At 39.3% G+C, this 18,550-nt stretch overlaps 1 protein-coding gene across 2 annotated transcripts in view; it reads left to right on the forward strand.

Moving 5' to 3' along the window:
- The window catches only part of MTX2 (metaxin 2), a 93,029-nt gene that overhangs the window by 16,383 nt on the left and 58,096 nt on the right, over positions 1-18,550 (forward strand). The window lies entirely within an intron of this gene.

Here is an 18,550-nt window from a genome sequence, read left to right on the forward strand (position 1 = left end):
GTAATGAAAAGTCTTCTGTACTACTTTCCTGTGCAGCTCTACCTGACCCTGCCGGAAGTATAGAAGGTGGTCAGGATTTCAGGTACCTTTGTAATGGATCATGATATTTCCTTCATGTACCCTGGCAAAGCTAACTGGCCTGTTTTGTGCCAAGCATAGTGCCAGGTTCTGTGACTACAAATATGAAAAAGACCAGTCCTAGCCCTCATGGAGCTTACAGTCTACAGTGGAAGAGAAGGTAAAGGAGTCTAGCCCAAAGGAGTACAGGAGGTGGGAAGTGAAGAAATGGCTTTCTTGGTGGCCCTGTTTAAATGGATGCTTTGGGAGAAGTTCCTTCCTATGCTCTGCCCTCCATCCTGCTAATCAGGGGGAAGAGGATATTGATGTATGAATCCCAAACCTTATGTAATCTTGAAGGACAGTGACGTCTTGGTGATGAGGTTACTACTTTCCATCTCTTCTTTTTCTCCTAGGATAGAGGGATATGGAACTCTTTGGGTATCATACTTCTAGAGTCTTGCTAAGAGTATCTAGTTGTGGTTGTTGTTATTTTAGGCCTTTGAGTCAATAAGATTATTGTGCAAAGGAAACCATTGTTGGAATCAGTTACCTGTGGAGCCTAGCAAGCTAGCTTCTCTATTCCATGGCCAGAGATTGTTATTTGGACTTAAGTCATCTGTTTTACAATTGCCTGCTTTGGGCTTTTAGGAAAACCAGTTGAGAAAATCAGCCCAAACTAATGCACATTTGTCCCTACCACTGGTAAAACAACTCCAAATATGAAGAGGCATCACAGAATAGTGGGAAGAACACCACACTTGGGAAGTCAGAACCCCTGTTTGTGCATGCTGGTTTTGATGCCCACTAGCTATGTGACAATGGGCAAATTACCCTCTCTGAGCCTGTTTTCTCACCTGTAAAATGGAAATAGCACAAGGTTGTGTAAAGAAGGGTACTTTGTCAATAATAGCACTACTTTTATTCTGTTCTTCACATATGAAAGATAGCACTTTTTCTATAAGATCTTGGATTTTTGTCAGTAGGTATGCCTCTACACCTTATAATGCCTACATGTATACCTTAGTAGTGGGTCTTAGTAGTTGCTTTGCCACCACCACAATTATTGCCTAGTGGTAGGCTGATTTCCAGTGATGAACCTTTGTGCATTTATTAGGTTGGTTCTCTGATCACACACTCATGGTCTGTTTTGGGACCTTTACTTGAAGCCTTTTCTGGTTGGGAATACATAACATAACACTTTGAAAATTCATTTACCTCCATGCCACAATGAAGTATCAGCATAGGGCTTTAGTAGAAATAGAATAGTAAATATATCCTCTAAAAACCTGGGGGTTGTAGCCATGGTGGGGCTTATCTTGTATCTACTAATTCTGAGTAGTCTTTTACCACTATCTTCTGTTTTTCTGGGAAAATTGATTTCTAAAAATGATAAATCACTTTCATAACAATATAGTACACAGGCTAAATAAAGACATTTTGAGGGAATGACAATCATACCATGAGTAAACTGAAAGCTGTTTCTTTAATTGGTACTTATTCTATTCTGAATCATTGAGTTGTTGACACTAAAGAATTTGTTTTCTTGACCCTTGTTAACCTATAGAATCTGGTCAGTTTTATGTAATTGATTTCTGAGTACCATTTTAAAATTGATCTCTGTTTTCACATAGGTATGTTGAATTGGCTGGTGTTCAGGCCTCATAATTACCAACTTAATTATACTTTCCTTATTGATTATTTCTAATGGAAAAACTATCTTTTAACTACTTTAGTTCCAAAATAAATGTCGTTTCAGTTCATTAATCAAGGTTTATTTTTGAATAACATAAAATCGCAACATAATATTAATCTCTAAGAAACATTTTAAAACATGGCCATGTCTGTAACCACCAAGTAGAGCAAAATGGTAACAATCTTCCTGACAGATTAACTTGTAGCCAACCTCTTTGCCACTTAGCTTGTCTACATTTCCAAATTCTTCATAGGTAAGTGGACGAAAGACAAGTGGAAAAGCTTAGATATTTCTCACTGTGAATGGCATTTGTGTCTCTTTTCTGTTATCAGTTGCTGGCTTTAACTTTGCTGATGTTCCCAGAAAATGTTTTTTGTTGTCTTGGAGATACCTAGTTAGTAGTCCTTTTTTTTTGACCCTGCTGTCCCCTCAAGTTATTATCTTATTGATCTCTTCCCTTTTTCACCACCAAATTCCTAGAAAAGATCATCTGCAATTGCTGCTTCTACTTCCTCACCTATTGCCTTTTTTTTTAAAAAAACAAATATCTTATGGTCTTCATCTCTTTAAACATTACTATCACTACCCAGTGACACTCCCCCAGTAGAACTCTTCCTTCACAAATAGTTAAGCCAAAGAAGTCAACACTTTCACCATGTTTGAAAATATATGCTTTATATAGTTCATTACTTTTCTACCAAGAAGCAAGAGGTCCTGGCAGTAATTTGGCAGTCCTTTGAATCTTGATTAATTATTATATTCATCAGTGTTCTGAAGGCCTCTTGTGTTGTTTTTCTTCATATTGGAGAAATTGCACAAATTGTTCCTCTGGTTTTGCTTAATTTGCATTGTATCAGTTTACACAAGTCTTTTGTTTCTTTGTGTTCTTCATATTTTTCAGTCCCCAAATGCTGTTTAGTTATATTTGTATACCACTATTTCTTTAACCATTCCCTCATTAATGGACACCCACTTTCCTTCTAGTTTGCAACTAAGAAAGTGCTGTTCTAAGTATTTTTGTATATATGGAACCTTTCACTCTTATCTTGGATGTTGTTAAAGGTATATGCCTTGTGATGGTGTTGTTAGGTTACGCAGAATTTGAGAGTTGGAAGGCATTTTGGTGGTTATCTAGCACAATACATACACAAAAGGAACCCCTACTATAATATGCCCTACAAATGATCATCAAGCCTCAGCTTTAAAACTCCAAGAAGCAATACCCCTACTTGGGGGTGTACCCCAAGGAGATCAAAGAAAGAGGAAAATAACTCATTGCAAAAATATTTATAGCAGCTCTTTTTTGGTAGTAAAGAATTTGAATTTGAGGGATGCCCATCAATTGGGGAATGGTTGAATAAGTTGTGGGATATGAATGACAGAATACTGTTTGTGCTGTAAGACATGATCAGTGGGATGGTTTCACAGAAACCTGTGAAGACTTGTATGAAGTGATATAAAATAAAGTAAACAGAACCTGGAGAACAATCTACAGAGTAATGGCAATATTTTAAAGATAATCACCTTTGAAAGACTTAGTAAATGACCAGTACAATGACCAGCCACAAATCCAAAGGAATCATGATGCTGTCCACTTCCAGATAGAGTACTGATAGGATTAGAGTGCAGATTGAAACATATTTTTTTCCCTCTTTTCTTTCCAAATATCAGTCTAGGAATACAAAGACAAAGGATGAAATTATCACTGATCTCAAGGAACTTACATTCTAATAGGGGAGATAGGTATACATATATAAGTATATATGGAACAAATATAAAGAGAATAAATATAAGTAAGTACAAGGTAATTATACATAAAGTAGTTAGGGAGGGCATTAGCTCCTGAGATCCAGAAGGACTTCTTAAAAGGTACTTGATCTGCATTTTGAAAGGAGAGAGTGAGGCAGAGTTGAAAAAGAAGTTCATTTTAACATTCCAGGCATGGCATGGAGATGAATTGCAGTACATGAAGAAGAGAGAGAAGGCCACTTTGGGCAATATCAAAGAGTACAGGAGTGAGGAGTGTTGTACAATGAACCATAGGTTGGGATTTGCTTGTGAAGGGCTTTAAAAACTATCCTGGAGACAGTAAGAGCCACTGGGGTTTATTATAAATTATTTATAAATGCTGGTTATTATTTATTGATTATGAACATCATGGTTAAATCTCTTTAAGAAAATCACTTTGGGATCAATTTGTAGGATGCTGGTAGGAGAGACTTGAGACAGAGACATTAATTTGGAGGATATTGCAGTAGTCTAGGCAAGAATGATGAAGATGAACTAAGGTGGTGACTGAATAGAGAGAAGGGGCTTAGATGTCTTAAAGATAAACAGCAAGACTAGGGAACTGATTGGGTATATATAGTGACAGAGGGAGGATTTCAGGATAATATTGAGGTTTTAAACTTTAAAGAAAGGTGATTTTTGAAAGAAATAGGGAGTCTGGAAGATCAACCAGACAGGTTGGTTGATTGATTGATCTGGAGATCAGTCAACGGGTTTGAAGGGAAAGATATTAAATTTTGAGTTGGACTTGGGACATTGAGTTTGAATAGTCAAATAGACTGTTAGTAATGTAGGTCTGAAGCTAAAGGGAGAGTCTCGCATTGGATATATATGTCTGTGAATATTTGTCTTAGAGATGGTATTTTAATCCAGGAATGCTGATGAATTCACCAAGAAAGAACAGGTAGAAAGAGAAGAAAAGCACTGTTTGTGTGCTTCTCAAGTACAGAACCAGGAAAGAGTCTTGGGCAACACTCATGTCAAGTCAAGAAGCATTTATTAAGTTCCTACTCTGTACCCCAGGCCCTGTGCTAAGCTCTAAAGATACGAAGAAAGGCAAAAATAGGCCCTACCTTTATGGAACTCAAAATTCAAAGAATTGTGTGCAGATGTATATAGATATCTATAGCACAAATCGGAGATTATTTCAGTGCAGAAAGTGGGGTTTTAGGTGAGGATTTTGGGGAAGCCAGGAGTCAGGTGAGAAGGGAGTGACCACCAGGCATGGGGACGACCAGTATCTCACGTAAGGAGCAGCAGGAGGATAGTCACTGAACCAGAGTATTAAGGTGTAAGAAGACTGGAAAGGTAGGAAGAAGTCTGAACACCAAATAGAAGATTTTGTATTTAACTTGGAGTCAATAAGGAGCCATTCAATACAGAGGAGTGACAGGATCAGACCTGCACTTAAGGTCATAGCTGAGTGAAGGGTGAATTGGTTGGAAGAGACTTGGGGCAGGGAGGCCATGTGGCAGGCTGCTGGAAGAGCCCAGGTGTGAAAGTGAGGAGAGCCTGCATTGAACGAATAGCAGTGTCAAAGAGAAGGGGTTGGCTTTTTTTTTTTTTAAGCAATTGGGGTTAAGTAACTTGCCCAAGGTTACAGGCCAGTTATTTCTGGGTGTGGTGCTAAGTATTGGAGCCCGGATTTGATCCCCAGGTCATCCCGACACTGGAGCTGGTGCTCTTACTCGCTGAGCCACCTGGCCACCCCGAGAAGGGGTTGTTTAAGATAGCTGTTTTTTAAAGTAGCATCGACAAGACTTCGTAAAAGATTGGAAATGAGAGTGAGGAGTCAATGAGCATGGTATAAATGATGAGCCAGTAAGACATTTAAAACGTGATCAGGCAAGTAGGAGGAAAACCAGGAGAGAGTAGTGTCATGAAAACCTGGAGAGAAGAAAGTGTCCAAGACCAGAGGGATAGTCAACTGTGTCAGATGCAGCAGATAAATTGGGAAGGATGGAGGACTGAGAAAAGATCATCTGATTTGGTAATTGAAGTGGTTGGTAACTCTGGAAAGAGCAGTTTCAGTTGAGTGATGTACTCAGAAGCCAGGTTGTAAAGGATTGAGAAGATGTCTTCCATCAGGTCTCTTTGCCTTTGCCTGTTCCCACCTTATTTGGAGGAAAAAAATGCCATTCTATCATGCTCCTCCTCGGCTGGTCACCTGGCCTACCTTGGCCTTTTCTGCCTGAAAGAGAAGGAAAGAAATGCAATTCTATATGGTCACCTCCACAGGTCCTCTGAGCTGCTAAAGGTCCTAAGAGGACTACCCTAAGGCCAGATCTCTAGGAATATTGATAACCTGCCTGAACTCATTCCTCAATGATTAACAAACTCCCACTTGGTCATAACTTTCCCATCTCAATGATTTTTTTTTTTTAAAGCAATCAGGGTTAAGTAACTTGCTCAAGGTTACACGGCCAGTTATTTCTGGGTGTGGTGCTGAGTATCTGAGCCCGGATTTGATCCAGGACAATGGATCCTGACACTGGAGCCGGTGCTCTTACTCGCTGAGCCACCTGGCCACCCCTAAGCAATTGGGGTTAAGTAACTTGCTCAAGGTTACACGGCCAGGTGTTTCTGGGTGGGTGCTAAGTGTCTGAGCCCGGGATTCGATCTCCAGGTCTTCTCAACACTGGAGCCAGTGCTCTTACTCGCTGTGCTACCTGGCCGCCCCTCATCTCAATGATTTTGAACCACTGGTTGTCATCATTCAAATCCCATTCTCTGTTTTCTGTTGACTGATTCCTTATTCATGTTCCTCTCAACCTTCTCCATACTTCCTCTGCCATATCTCTTTCATAAGTCAATCCACCCCTTCCACTGTGCTCTCTGGAATGCCTGCTTCATAGGTAATAAACCTGGTTTCATCTTAAATCTTTTCCGTTCCCACTTTTATCATCTTCTGGAATATAGAAAGTCTCCCACTGAGAGAAACTCCTTCTTGACGACAGTTTTCCTGGTTCCCCCTTTGTAGCCCTGGCTGCACTCGTTCTCCCTGACTTAGTGGTTGAGGTAGCAGAGCTGAGTACTCTGCTCTCCATGACCACTTCCAAGCTCTTTCTCTCCCACCATCACCCAGTAACTTCTCCTTCTTTGAGGTTCCCTCAGTCCATACCTATACCCAAGAGAAATTCTGGTTGCCGCTGTCTTCTGACTTCCAGGGCATTTTTCTTTGCTCAGTAAGTTCAGTGCCTGGCTCTTGGTCTTTCTTTCCTAATTCATCCCTTCATATTAGGGTACTTTAACATATATATATATATATGTGTATGTGTATATATATATATATATATATATATATATATATATATATATATATATACTCAAACATTACCCTAAACTACCAGTTCTTCAACTTAGTCATTTTACATTACCTACTCCCTCCACCTCTCCACCTGCAACATACAGGTATCATCATATCCTTGATCTTAGCATCAACATAAATGCGCTACTTCCATGTTCATGAATTTTGATGCTCTTTTATGTGGTCATAGTCTATTATCATTTCTACTTTTCCCACTGTCTCTTGAAACCCTAAACCATTTTCTTTGTCCTCACCTTAACTTCCCTCCAGTCTGTCTTCTCAATTCTTTCCCAGGCTGTCACCCCTACACTGGCTACACTCTTCTCCCTTCTTTACCTCAACTCTTTGGTGAACTGCTTCAACTTTACATTGCCCTCTTCTTTAAGGTCTCTTGACCACTTATCCTATGGTAGATTTTGCTCTGCCAGCCTCAACCTTGGTTATTCTGCTTTGCTGCTACTCAGGTGCTGCTGAAAATCCCCAAACCATCCTGAGTTTACACCAGATTTATATTTCATAATCTCAACCAGACCCTTATTGTGGCAAGGTAGTCCTTTCACTCCTCCCTAATTGACTCACTATCTTACTCACCCCAGTGGTTTTTATCCTTCCTCAGACCTTGCATAGCTTGCCATCTCTCCAGGGGCTCAGCTAGGAACTTTGCCTCATTTCACTGAAAGATTGAGGCTGTTTACTGAGAGCTATTTCTCCTCTCCTCATCTCCCACCACTTTTTAGATGCCTTCTGCATTCATCTTCTTTACTCATTTCATATGAAGAAGTGACCCTTCTAGAGGCCAGTCCCTCTGCCTGTGCAAGTGATCCCATTCCATTCTGTTTTCTTCAGTAGATTGCCTCCTCCATCGCCCCAGTTAACTGTGACTAGATGGATGTGGTTGTGGTTGAGTGCATGGACACACCTGCTGTTTCTGTGGGAAATATGAGGAATGGGTCTGGGGACAGTGGCTAGCTAGAGACAGGGACTCAGATCCCATCACATGGACATGCCTGTAGTTCTGTAAAAAATATGGGTTCATGGACACACCTGTTGTTCTAGGGAGCAGTGAGGTACATATATATATATGAAGAAGTAAGGATACTGAGTAGGGAGCATGAGGGTGAGTGGCTAGGGAGGGGCAGTGGGCCTGCTAGTCAGTGGGGCCTACAAGGAAGTTAGAATATTGTGGCTAGGGGCAGCTTTGTTGCCTCCAGTTAGTCTTTCCTCATCCATTGGATGCTTCTCTGCTGTCTACAAACATGTCCATGGTTCCACCATCCTCAAAAAAATTCTCACTTGATTCATCCATCCTCACTGACTATGACTTCATACATCTCCTCCCTTTTGTGCCTTATTATGATGTTTGTGGTTGATGAATCATCTCTTTGCCTGGATTATTGTTATGTTCTCTTAATCCTAATTGACCTTATCCTTCCCACCCTCCACCCCCAACTTTTCTCTCAACAATCAAGTCTCCACATAATTATTAAATTGCTATTCCTAAAACATCTAACTGTTACATCATTCATATCACGTTCCTATGTTTGTTAAGTTGAATTCTGGTTTGAATTGTTTAACTCAACACTGATAATGATTGACCAGGAAAGAAATAGAGGAATTTATTGCCCTAGCTTCTTAGGAGCTAAATACTTTTCTATGGAGTAACACTATTAGAAAAAGAGTTTAGTGGATGTTTCTCAGGCCTTGAAGATCAACATGGCTCAAGCAGAACTCCCTGCACCCTCCCTTCTTCCCAGCTTCCCAGTTATCATCAAAGGCACTACTGATGGAATCCTAACAAAGCTGCCCCTAGCCACAATATTCTAACTTCCTTGTAGGCCCCACTGACTAGCAGGCCCACTGCCCCTCCCTAGCCACTCACCCTCATGCTCCCTACTCAGTATCCTTACTTCTTCATATATATATGTACCTCACTGCTCCCTAGAACAACAGGTGTGTCCATGAACCCATATTTTTTACAGAACTACAGGCATGTCCATGTGATGGGATCTGAGTCCCTGTCTCTAGCTAGCCACTGTCCCCAGACCCATTACTCATATTTCCCACAGAAACAGCAGGTGTGTCCATGCACTCAACCACATCCATCTAGTCACGGACAGGACCACAATACTCAGCCAATCAGAAAGCAGCACCACCAGGATGCGCAAACAGGATGTAGACCTCAAGACAATAAAAGGGACTTTCCATAAGTAGTAACCTGAACATTAATAGTAAAGAACTGAGACATAGAGAGGCTTATTATAATATTATCATACATATGTACTCCCCAAAATGGGTTTTTCTGTATGCATTGTGGGTAATTGCATGCACAGTTCCACTGAGGCTGGGACCCCTCCCCTATTGCCTAATTCTATAACAAACCCCTCCTGCCTTTTTAATATTCATAATTTCTGTTATGCAATTGCATCTTTACCCTATACAAATCTTTCTTGCTTTCTCTGAAATTGCTGGTTCCTTTGGAATATAGCCCACTTTATGAGAGGCGTCAATCTCAGTAAATGCCTATACTTGGATTAGAGGTGGTCTGACTCTGAATTCTTTGAGACAGTGCCATCACAACACATCATGAAACCACAACACTACCATCTTCTCAGTCACACAAGCTTGTCAACCTAGACTTCTCACTTATGCCCACATCACATATCCACTCTGTTGCCAAGGCTTGTTTCTGCCTCTACGTCTGTTGTGCATGCCTCCTTCTCTCCATTCACCACATCTTTTATATATTCCCCCTTCTCTGTTTACCATGTCTCTTGTATATGTATATGCTTGTATATGCTCACATCTCTTATATACATCCCATTCTCTCCATTCACATCTCTTATAGATGCCTCCTCTCCATTCATATAGCTTTTAGTATGCCTTCTCTCCATTTACACAGCTGCCACCTTAGTGCAGGTTTTCATCCCATCACACCTGGTCTATTGCAAGAGCATTCTGGTTGGTTTCCCTGGATCGAGTTTCTTCCCACCCTAGTCTATCCTCCACTTCCAAAGTAATTTTTCTAGAGGGCAGGTCTGACCAAGCCCTACCTCTCTACTCAGTAAGCTCCTCTTGCTCCCTGTTACTTCTAGGATCAAATATAAGGCCCTCTTTTTAGCATATAAAACCCCTAAACAACCTGTCCCCTTCCTACCTTTCCAGTTTTATTCTGTTCCACTATTTATTCCATTCCACAAACTCCATGATACAGCTACACTACTCTTTGTTTTTCTATCACGACAGTCCATCTTCTGTCTCACTGGCTGTCCTCTGTGCCTGAGTGCTTTCCATTTCTGACTCTCAGCTTTGTTTCTTTCCTTCAGGACCTCAGCTTAGAACACATCTACTCTAAGAGCTCTGTCTGGGCTCCCCTTAACTAGTTAATCCCTTCCCTCACAGATAGCAAGTATCTTGTTATGTACATAGTATTTTGCATGTTGTCTGCTCCATTAGAACATGAGCTCCTTGAGGGAAGGAATTATTTTTGCTGTTGTTCAGCACTTAGCACAGTGTCAGGCACATAGTAGGTGCTTAATAAATGCTTGTTGACTGATTGTGTCTAGGGTGAAAGATGAAATAACTGAGGAACCAAAGGTTCAAGTTTCCAAGCATATTGATTTATTAAACAGTGCATACCAGTTGCCCAACAGATCAGGACCAGTAGAGTTCCTCAGCTTAGGGTTGGACCCTGAATACAGGGGTGGATCTGGGGAGGGGGGAGACGGACTTTTATACATTAAAAACAATTCATTAAAATTAAAAGGAAACAATACAACATTAATCTGATTTCTAATTGAATGAAAGATTAGGGACTTTTTAAGTTGGGAGGGGGAGAGGGAACAGGTGCAGATCCCTGAAATCAGAAAAGGAGATGTCCCACTCCCCAAAGTATGTGTAGACAGTCTAATGAACATGGAAACAATATCTGATTGATCACTATGAGGCCAGTTTTCATATACGACATGTATGAATTGCTTGAGATGTATAATTGTGAGTTTTGTACAATTGTGAGAAAACTCCTTGCATCAATCTTTGGGTCTGACTGGGTTTCTGGCATCATAACCTAGGTCCCTAGTTAAGGGTCTCTAAGCAGCAGGGGGAGGTGGTCCAAATTTCCAGCCATATAGGGATAGGTTCGAACAATACAGTAAGGTTTTCTCTCAATTCCCACAATTGAATGAAGTTTTCTCACAAGACAGAATTTGGACTAGACCTATAATTGAATAGAAAGGAAACTCGGCTAGCTCCAGAATTGAGTCACAAGATGGAGTCAGTGTGGTTCACTTAGTTCCCACAATTAATTACTTGCTGTCCTAATCCCCTGTAACTCCCTCAATTGACAAATAGAAGAAACTGGTGAAAGATGATCCTCTGCACTTCAGATACTGTCTACAGGGATGGGGAACCTGTGGCCTCCCCTTGAGGCCCTCACGTGGGGCCCTTTGACTGAATCTAAACTTCAAAGAACAAATCCCCTTAATGAAAGGAAACCTGGGATTCAGTCAAAAGGCTGCACCCAAGGACCCAGAAGGCCATATGTAGGTTCCCCCTGCTAGCATTTTCCAGGCACCTCTTAGGCTCTTTGGTTGAAGGATTGCAGCCATTGACAGAATACCCTCTGCTTCCTGAAGAGCCAGTTCTCTGCCTAGAAACTTGGGGGTAGGTAGCAGAGGGTCCTTCATTCATTCTCCTCATCTTTTTATCACTTTGCTAGAAATAACTGGATGGAAATGTTGGTAAATTGTAACTAGAAAATCATTGAACTGTTTGTCATGGGCCTAAGAGCTTGGCATTTATTGGTATCCTAGAAGAAAGTGCATCCTATCAGTTATCTCATTTATAACCTTTACTGACCTTTCTTGATGATTGTTTTTGTTTCTGAAGCATGATTGTCAGATATGGTAATATAAGACTTGAAAAAGGGACAAAATTTACTTTTAGGGGAAAAAAGGAAAAAAAAATTGGCCTTTTAATCAAGAATACTCATGAATTTTAGAACTTTTTTGTTTAGCATTATCATACATACTTTGTATCTTTGAAGCATACCAAATTTGGTATTTTTGTATTAAGTACTTATGCACTTAAAAATGCTATGATTGATTAAGTATCTTTATCTAATCTCAATTTTAAAAGTTTGGAAATTTTGGAACTTGTACTAAATGTTAATTTCATGCCCTATTTTAGAGCTATGTAGCTTGTGTGTCCACTTTCCTTTCCTGCTTTTACTTACAACTCCCATTTAAAGTCAACTTACTTCTTTTCTGAAGTCTAGTCTTTGTTTAAGGAGTTGCCAGACATTCCTTTAATGCTGTGGGCACTTCTATACTTTTATGTTAATGTTTGAATTTATTGACAAAAAGCCTTGCAAATTTAGACAGCAGCTACACAGATTTCTTATCCTTTTTTACCTTGAACTCTCCAAGTAGACTTGGTAAGCTGATGGAGATGACATCTCTGGGCCTTTGGAATCTAGTTGCCTAAGGATAAACTGAGTTTGACTTCATTAGTGCACAAATGATAGGTTTGTGTAGAGTTATTATAACATTAATCAATTTGATGGATTAGAACTATGACAGAACTGAAGCAGCATGTAATATTAGTGCCTATTATTCTACAAATTATGGCTTCACCTACATTCATATGCCAGAAGAGTCATGTTATATATTAAAAATGTTGTGTTTTAAAAAAAAATTATGAAGGGCAGCTTTCCATTGGCTTTGCCCTTGCCCTGTTAGACTAGATAGTCAAAATAGGGCCTTTGGAATTGTGACTTGTTTATGAGGTCGAAGACTTTCAGAGTTGTTTGTTCCAGAATTGAATGGGGTAAAGCATCTATCATAGGAATGACTTATTACTGAACTTGATTTCCAAGTGTCTTCTCTAGGCATGTAGAAGTACTTAAGGAACCCTAAGGTACACATCAGTATATACCTATATACCTATGGAAAACTAGCAGATTGACACTTGCCCAATGTTTGGAGGTAGAAACAATTTATGGTGGATTAGTAGTAAGGACAATTGATTTGCTATAAGGAACACTGATTGAAAAGGGGGGGGAATGGGAAATAATTTTGTATTGCTCTTTAGGGCTGTGTCAAATTTGACTCATTTTAAATCATCTAAATGCTTTTAAATTCATAAATGTTAAAATTGTATTAAATTCTTAACTTTACAAAGCATTCCGATTTTTATCTTGAGGATAAAACCAACTCATTAATGAAGGCTGCACTAGTAAAGAAAACCAAGCAGACCATGAGAAAGCCAGGGCCAGACCTGGCAAAATTGGAAGTAGGTAAAATTTCTTTTAGGTAATTTTTAACATGTTTTGCTCTGCTTCTCCTCTTTCCACTCTCCAGCCCCAACCGAGCACCCTGGTGTTTTGCCCCATGCACCCTCTCAGCACCGGACCACCTTTTGTCCTCCCTTGTCCCATTTAATAAATATGCTAAGTGGTGGCTTCAGTTTGTGACTGTGGAAGGCTATCATTAGAAAACAGAAATGCCAAATTTAGAATTAGAAGAGACCTCAGAAGCCATTTAGTCCTACCAGAAAAGTATTCCTATCATAATAGCCTTTATAAGTGGTCATTAGCAGGATGACAGTAGGGCTAGTATCACTTCCACACCCATCTTCCCCTCCCTTGCCCAGATTAAATATTTGTGAAATACTTTTAAATAGATTAAACTTATAACATGAATACACACCTATGTATGATTGTAATTTAAAGGCTATAAATCATTTGTTAGAGTGTTCAGTGATTACAACCTTGATGTTTTCTGGCACTCCTCATTTACTTTCCAGGTTTAATTTCTTTATATCTGTAATATAGGGATTTACTTGCTTTTAAAGGCAACAGGAATGTGATGTGTCTCAGTAATATATAGGGAGCAAATTCTTCACCTTTTAAAGGTGATTTATCTCAGGTTCCTAGGGTTCCCATACATAAAATTGTTTCTTTGGAATGCAAGTAATATTTTCCTGGTTTAATATTCTCTCTCTCCAAGGCTTGTTGACAAGGTATCTTGTTGCTCAGTTTTAAGAGAAAGTTTTTGAAGCAGTTCATTTCTGACTCAGAATTTTGAGACAGTTATTTCTGAGTTTTTAATGTGATAAGTTATAGTATGTTGGGGAGACATGGCATAACTGTTTTATGATTATGGATAAGAAAATATCTGATGACAAGAAAAAAGATGAAAATTTGACTGTTAATCATAAACCAGGGTGATTTAAAGAGATGATGCAGAATCTGAACCCAAAAAGATATTGAAAGAGGTAAAAACACATTTTAGAACTATACCATCTCAATCATAATTGATCAATCTTAACCAATCACTTATTAAGCATTTGTCATTTAAAAATATTTAATAAACATTGTTAAGTGCCTACTAAGTTTGAAGATATAAGTGACAGGAACTAATTTAAAGAAATTCGAGAAGTCACTCAATGGATCAAATAGTTTTCACTATTTGGTATTTACAGCTATGCTTCCCTTATTAAAGATGTAATAGTTAATTTTCATTATTGGCTGAGATGTGTTGTCTAGGGAGGTAGTAGTTAAACATAACATGGATCAGCTGCTTTGAAGTGGAAGCATGTATTTAACACAGTTTTGCCAAGGAAGTTTTTACAGATAGTTTCTGAGACAGAAAGGGGGCACTGAAGTTTAGAGTTTCAAATATTATTTATTCATTTGCTTTAAGGTGAGTACCTATAATACTTCTTTTGCCTAATTTTTAAGCAAATGCTTATGTTTAAGATCGTAAGGTGTCTGCATTATGAATATCTGGTTATATAAATAGAAATTCATTAATTGGGGCATAAGAGCCAGAGTACTGAGTAGGGTTGAAGGAATTGTCGATGTTTAGCCTCGAGAAGAGAAAGCTGGGGTGAGGGGTTTCTATGATAGTTGACTATAAATATTTAAAGGACTCTCTCATGGCAGATGATTAGACTTGTTTTGTTTGGTCCTGGAATGTGATTTGTAAAAGTCAAAGAGAGGCAAATTTAGTCTTGCTATATGGAAAAACTTAGAGATGTTCAAAAGTGGAAAATGTGTTCCCAATCACATGAGTTCCTGAGGCAAAGGCTGGTTGGCTTACTTGTCCAGTAATGTCCAGTTGTGATGTTGAGGTAATTCTTGTTAAGCTGTAGCTTAGATGAAATGTCCTTAGGTTCCTTCCAAATCTGTAATTCTGTATTTGGACTTCTGCCTCTGGTAATGATGCTACTGACAAATTACTTGAGTTAGTTATTTGTATTATTCAACATGGACATTTTATTGTTCTTCAGTCTTTGAATATCTGTTTGATAAAACAGATCTTTTAACTACTGATCTAGAATGCCAATTCAGGATTTATTGTCATGTGGATTGTTGTTTCCATGTTTGAATCTTTCTAGCCACTTTGTTGTAATTGGTACAAAGCTGGAAAACCTTTCAAAAATTCAAAACCAATCCCTGATATAAAGTGGTTCCTGGACAAATCACTTAGTTTATTAGCACCTCAGTAAATGCTTAAGACTAGAAGTTAGAGAACAGTTGCTGATCTGCCTTGAAAGAAGGAATTTTCTCAATAGGAATTCTTCATACTAATGGAATCACAGGCCCCACCCCCACTCCTCCCCTTGCACACACCCAAAATAAAAACTCAGACTACTCATGGTATAATGGTAAGGGAATTTGAAGATCTTCCTTGCTCCTAATGGGCCTCACTTGGAGATCAACAAGAAAAGCTTGCTTAGGGGAGGCTTGTTTTTCACCACACCTTTTGTTACTTTTCTAATTAGACAGTGGGTTGCAAAGGTTGTAAAGTTTTCTGACTCTGGAGAAGATGGACGAATTGTGTGATTTGGACAGATGAGACTGGGCAGCTGTTGAGCCCCCTGGCTTTGAAAGTCCAGATACTGGTGCTTCTTTCTCTGGTAACTATGTAGGGATGTAATGGTAAGACAGCTTGAAGCACTGTCTGTCTGTTGAATTGTGTTATTTTCTCTTTTTTTTTTTTTTTTGGTCTGCTTGTAATTTTTGTTTGTTTTTTCTGAAGTTCAAGGTGCTGACTTTTACCTCTGAACTAGGTATGATATATGTTTGATTAAAATAAGATTGTTAACCCCTTTTGAGTTGCTTTCCTTTAGAAAAGCAGATCAAAGACCCTGTGCTAGCAGCCCTCCTGGGTATGCTAGGGTGCTTGCTGATACACCTGGCACCTAGCATTAGGTGGTTAAGAAGTATTTGTTGAGTTGCATTGAATCTGGGATGGTTTTCCCAGGCAGCACAGGGAAGAAAAAGAAGGAAGGTGGGCTTGGGGGGCTCAGATACTTTTTTTAAAAAAATTTTTTGTTTTTGCTTTTTGGAAGGCATTTTTGGGGTAAGTGACTTGCCCAAAGTCACAGGCTAGTTTTTGTGTTAAGTGTCTGAGGCCGGATTTGATTTCAGGTTCTCCTGACTCCAGGGCTGGTGCTCTATTCACTGCGCCACCTAGCAGCCCCTCAGATACTTTTTGAGGCCAAATAGAACAAGCCCTGACAATCCTTACAGGAAACAGTTGTGTTCACCTCCAGTCTTCTCTTCATGAGTTTAAACATCTCTAGTTCCTTCAGCTGTTCCTTATTGATTTAAAGGCTCTCCACCTTCTTTTGGAATCTCTCCAATTTATCAATCTCTCTCTTGTAATATGGTACCCAAAACTAAACACAGTACTCCACATTTAGTCTAAGGACTATTATCCCTTTCTTCCTGAATATAGCCTAAGGACTAGTTTTTTTTGGTTACCATGTCACCTTGTTTATTCATATTCATCTTTCAGTTTATTAAAATCCCTGGGTCTTTTTCAGATAAACTCTTGCCTTTTGATTTCTACCCTTTCCTTGACCTTAGAAGTTAATTCATTGAACCTAAGTATAAGACTTCTCTTTTATCTTTGTTTTTTTTTTTTGTTTTTTAAGCAATTGGGGTTAAGTAACTTGCTCAAGGTTACACAGCCAGGTGTTTCTGGATGGGTGCTAAGTGTCTGAGCCCGGAATTCGATCTCCAGGTCTTCTCAACACTGGAGCCGGTGCTCTTACTCGCTGTGCTACCTGGCCGCCCCTCTTTTATCTTTGTTGAATTTCATCTTATTGGTTTCAACCCAGTGGTCTAGTCTATCAGGATCTTTTTTTCCTTCAATTTCAAATGTTTTGTTTTTGTTTTTATATCATTTATATTTCTTAGCTTATCCCAGACAGCCATCTCTTAAAACAAACAGTAAAAAAAGAGTGAATAAAAAGTTAAATAAAACTAACATATCAGCCAAGTCTGACATTATATGCAGTGTTTTATATCCATCATCTCTCACCTCCACAAAGAAAGAAAAGGGGCGCATTCTCATATCTCTTCTTTGGGGCTCAGCTTTGTAATTTCATAAAGTTCAACTTCAGTTCCTTTGTTGTTGTTTCTGTTTGCATAGTTGTTGTCATTGTGTAATTTTCCCATTTCTTCTTTAGTTTGTATCTATTCATATAAATCTTCACATGTTTCTCTTCTGTATATCATTTTCATAATTTTTTACAGGGCAATAACATTCCACTACATGCATGCAGCATTGTTTGTTTATCCATTCCTTATTCGATAGACATTTTCTTTGTTTTTAGTTCTTTGCCTGTAAATATTTTTTTTAAATCCTGTCATCTGTTGTGTTAGTTATTCCTCTCACCTTTGTGTCCTCTGCAGATTTGATGAAAACACTTTCTAGACCATTATCCACATTATTGATACATGTGGTGAACAGCACAGAACCAAGCACAATTCCCAGGGATCGTGAATTTGCTGAAGACCTCTTAAAGTTGACATTGAACAATTAAGAACTCTCATTCAAGTCTGAACATTCAGACAGTTTCAAATTCATCCAATTGTACTGTCATCTTACCCACGTTTCTCCATATTTTCCACAAGAGTCACATGAAATACTTTATCAGATTCTTTGCTGAAATCTAGGGTAAAACTATTTTCAGAATTTCCTTGCCTCTACTAGTTAAAGGAATCCTGTCAAAAAAAAATAAGGTTATTAGTATGGCAGGAACCGTTCATTTTCAAACTAACTGGCCTGTAGTTTGTCTCTTTCTTTGTCCCTGGTTGGAAGTTTTGGTAGACCACTACTGGAATCAGTCCCTTTTAGTGCCTTCTGGGAGACTGCAGATTCAGTGACCGAACTGTAAGATTGACTCTATTTTAGTCTGGGATTCTTGCCATTGTTATTCCATTGCAGGCTTTATCCTGGGCTTGAGTCTAAAACTGAGGCCCTACTTTGCACCTGGGATTAGAGCCACATGGCTACTGTTTGCTTCTGAATTTGTTCTTTTCTCAATATACAGCTAGAGTCCAAGAGTGCTGTTGCTCCTCTCTGACACCCCTATTTGCAATTCCCCTCCTCAGTCTTCCCTGCTTGTCTCCTGGAGCTGGGTAGAGGACAGCAGAGCTGCCAGATGGCACACTTTCCTGTACTCTGTGCTCATTCAGAGATTCACTGGGATGCTTCTTTCCCTGATGGCCAATCTCAGCTCTGACTAGACTTTATCCTTAGTGGCTGCAGACTTCTCTGTTTGCCCAAGCTAATCTGGGCTAGAGAAATGACTCACTGTGTGACTTTTTCTTGGATTTCCTAATCAGAATTTGGTGTGGTGGGTTTTTTGGATCTTTGTGGAGAAGGAGGGTATCTTGGCCATGATTC

The sequence above is a fragment of the Petaurus breviceps genome, unplaced genomic scaffold, assembly GCF_028583685.1.
Source record: "Petaurus breviceps papuanus isolate PSGF00001 unplaced genomic scaffold, PetGlider_PUasm1.0 90763, whole genome shotgun sequence".
Classification (NCBI taxonomy): domain Eukaryota; kingdom Metazoa; phylum Chordata; class Mammalia; order Diprotodontia; family Petauridae; genus Petaurus; species Petaurus breviceps.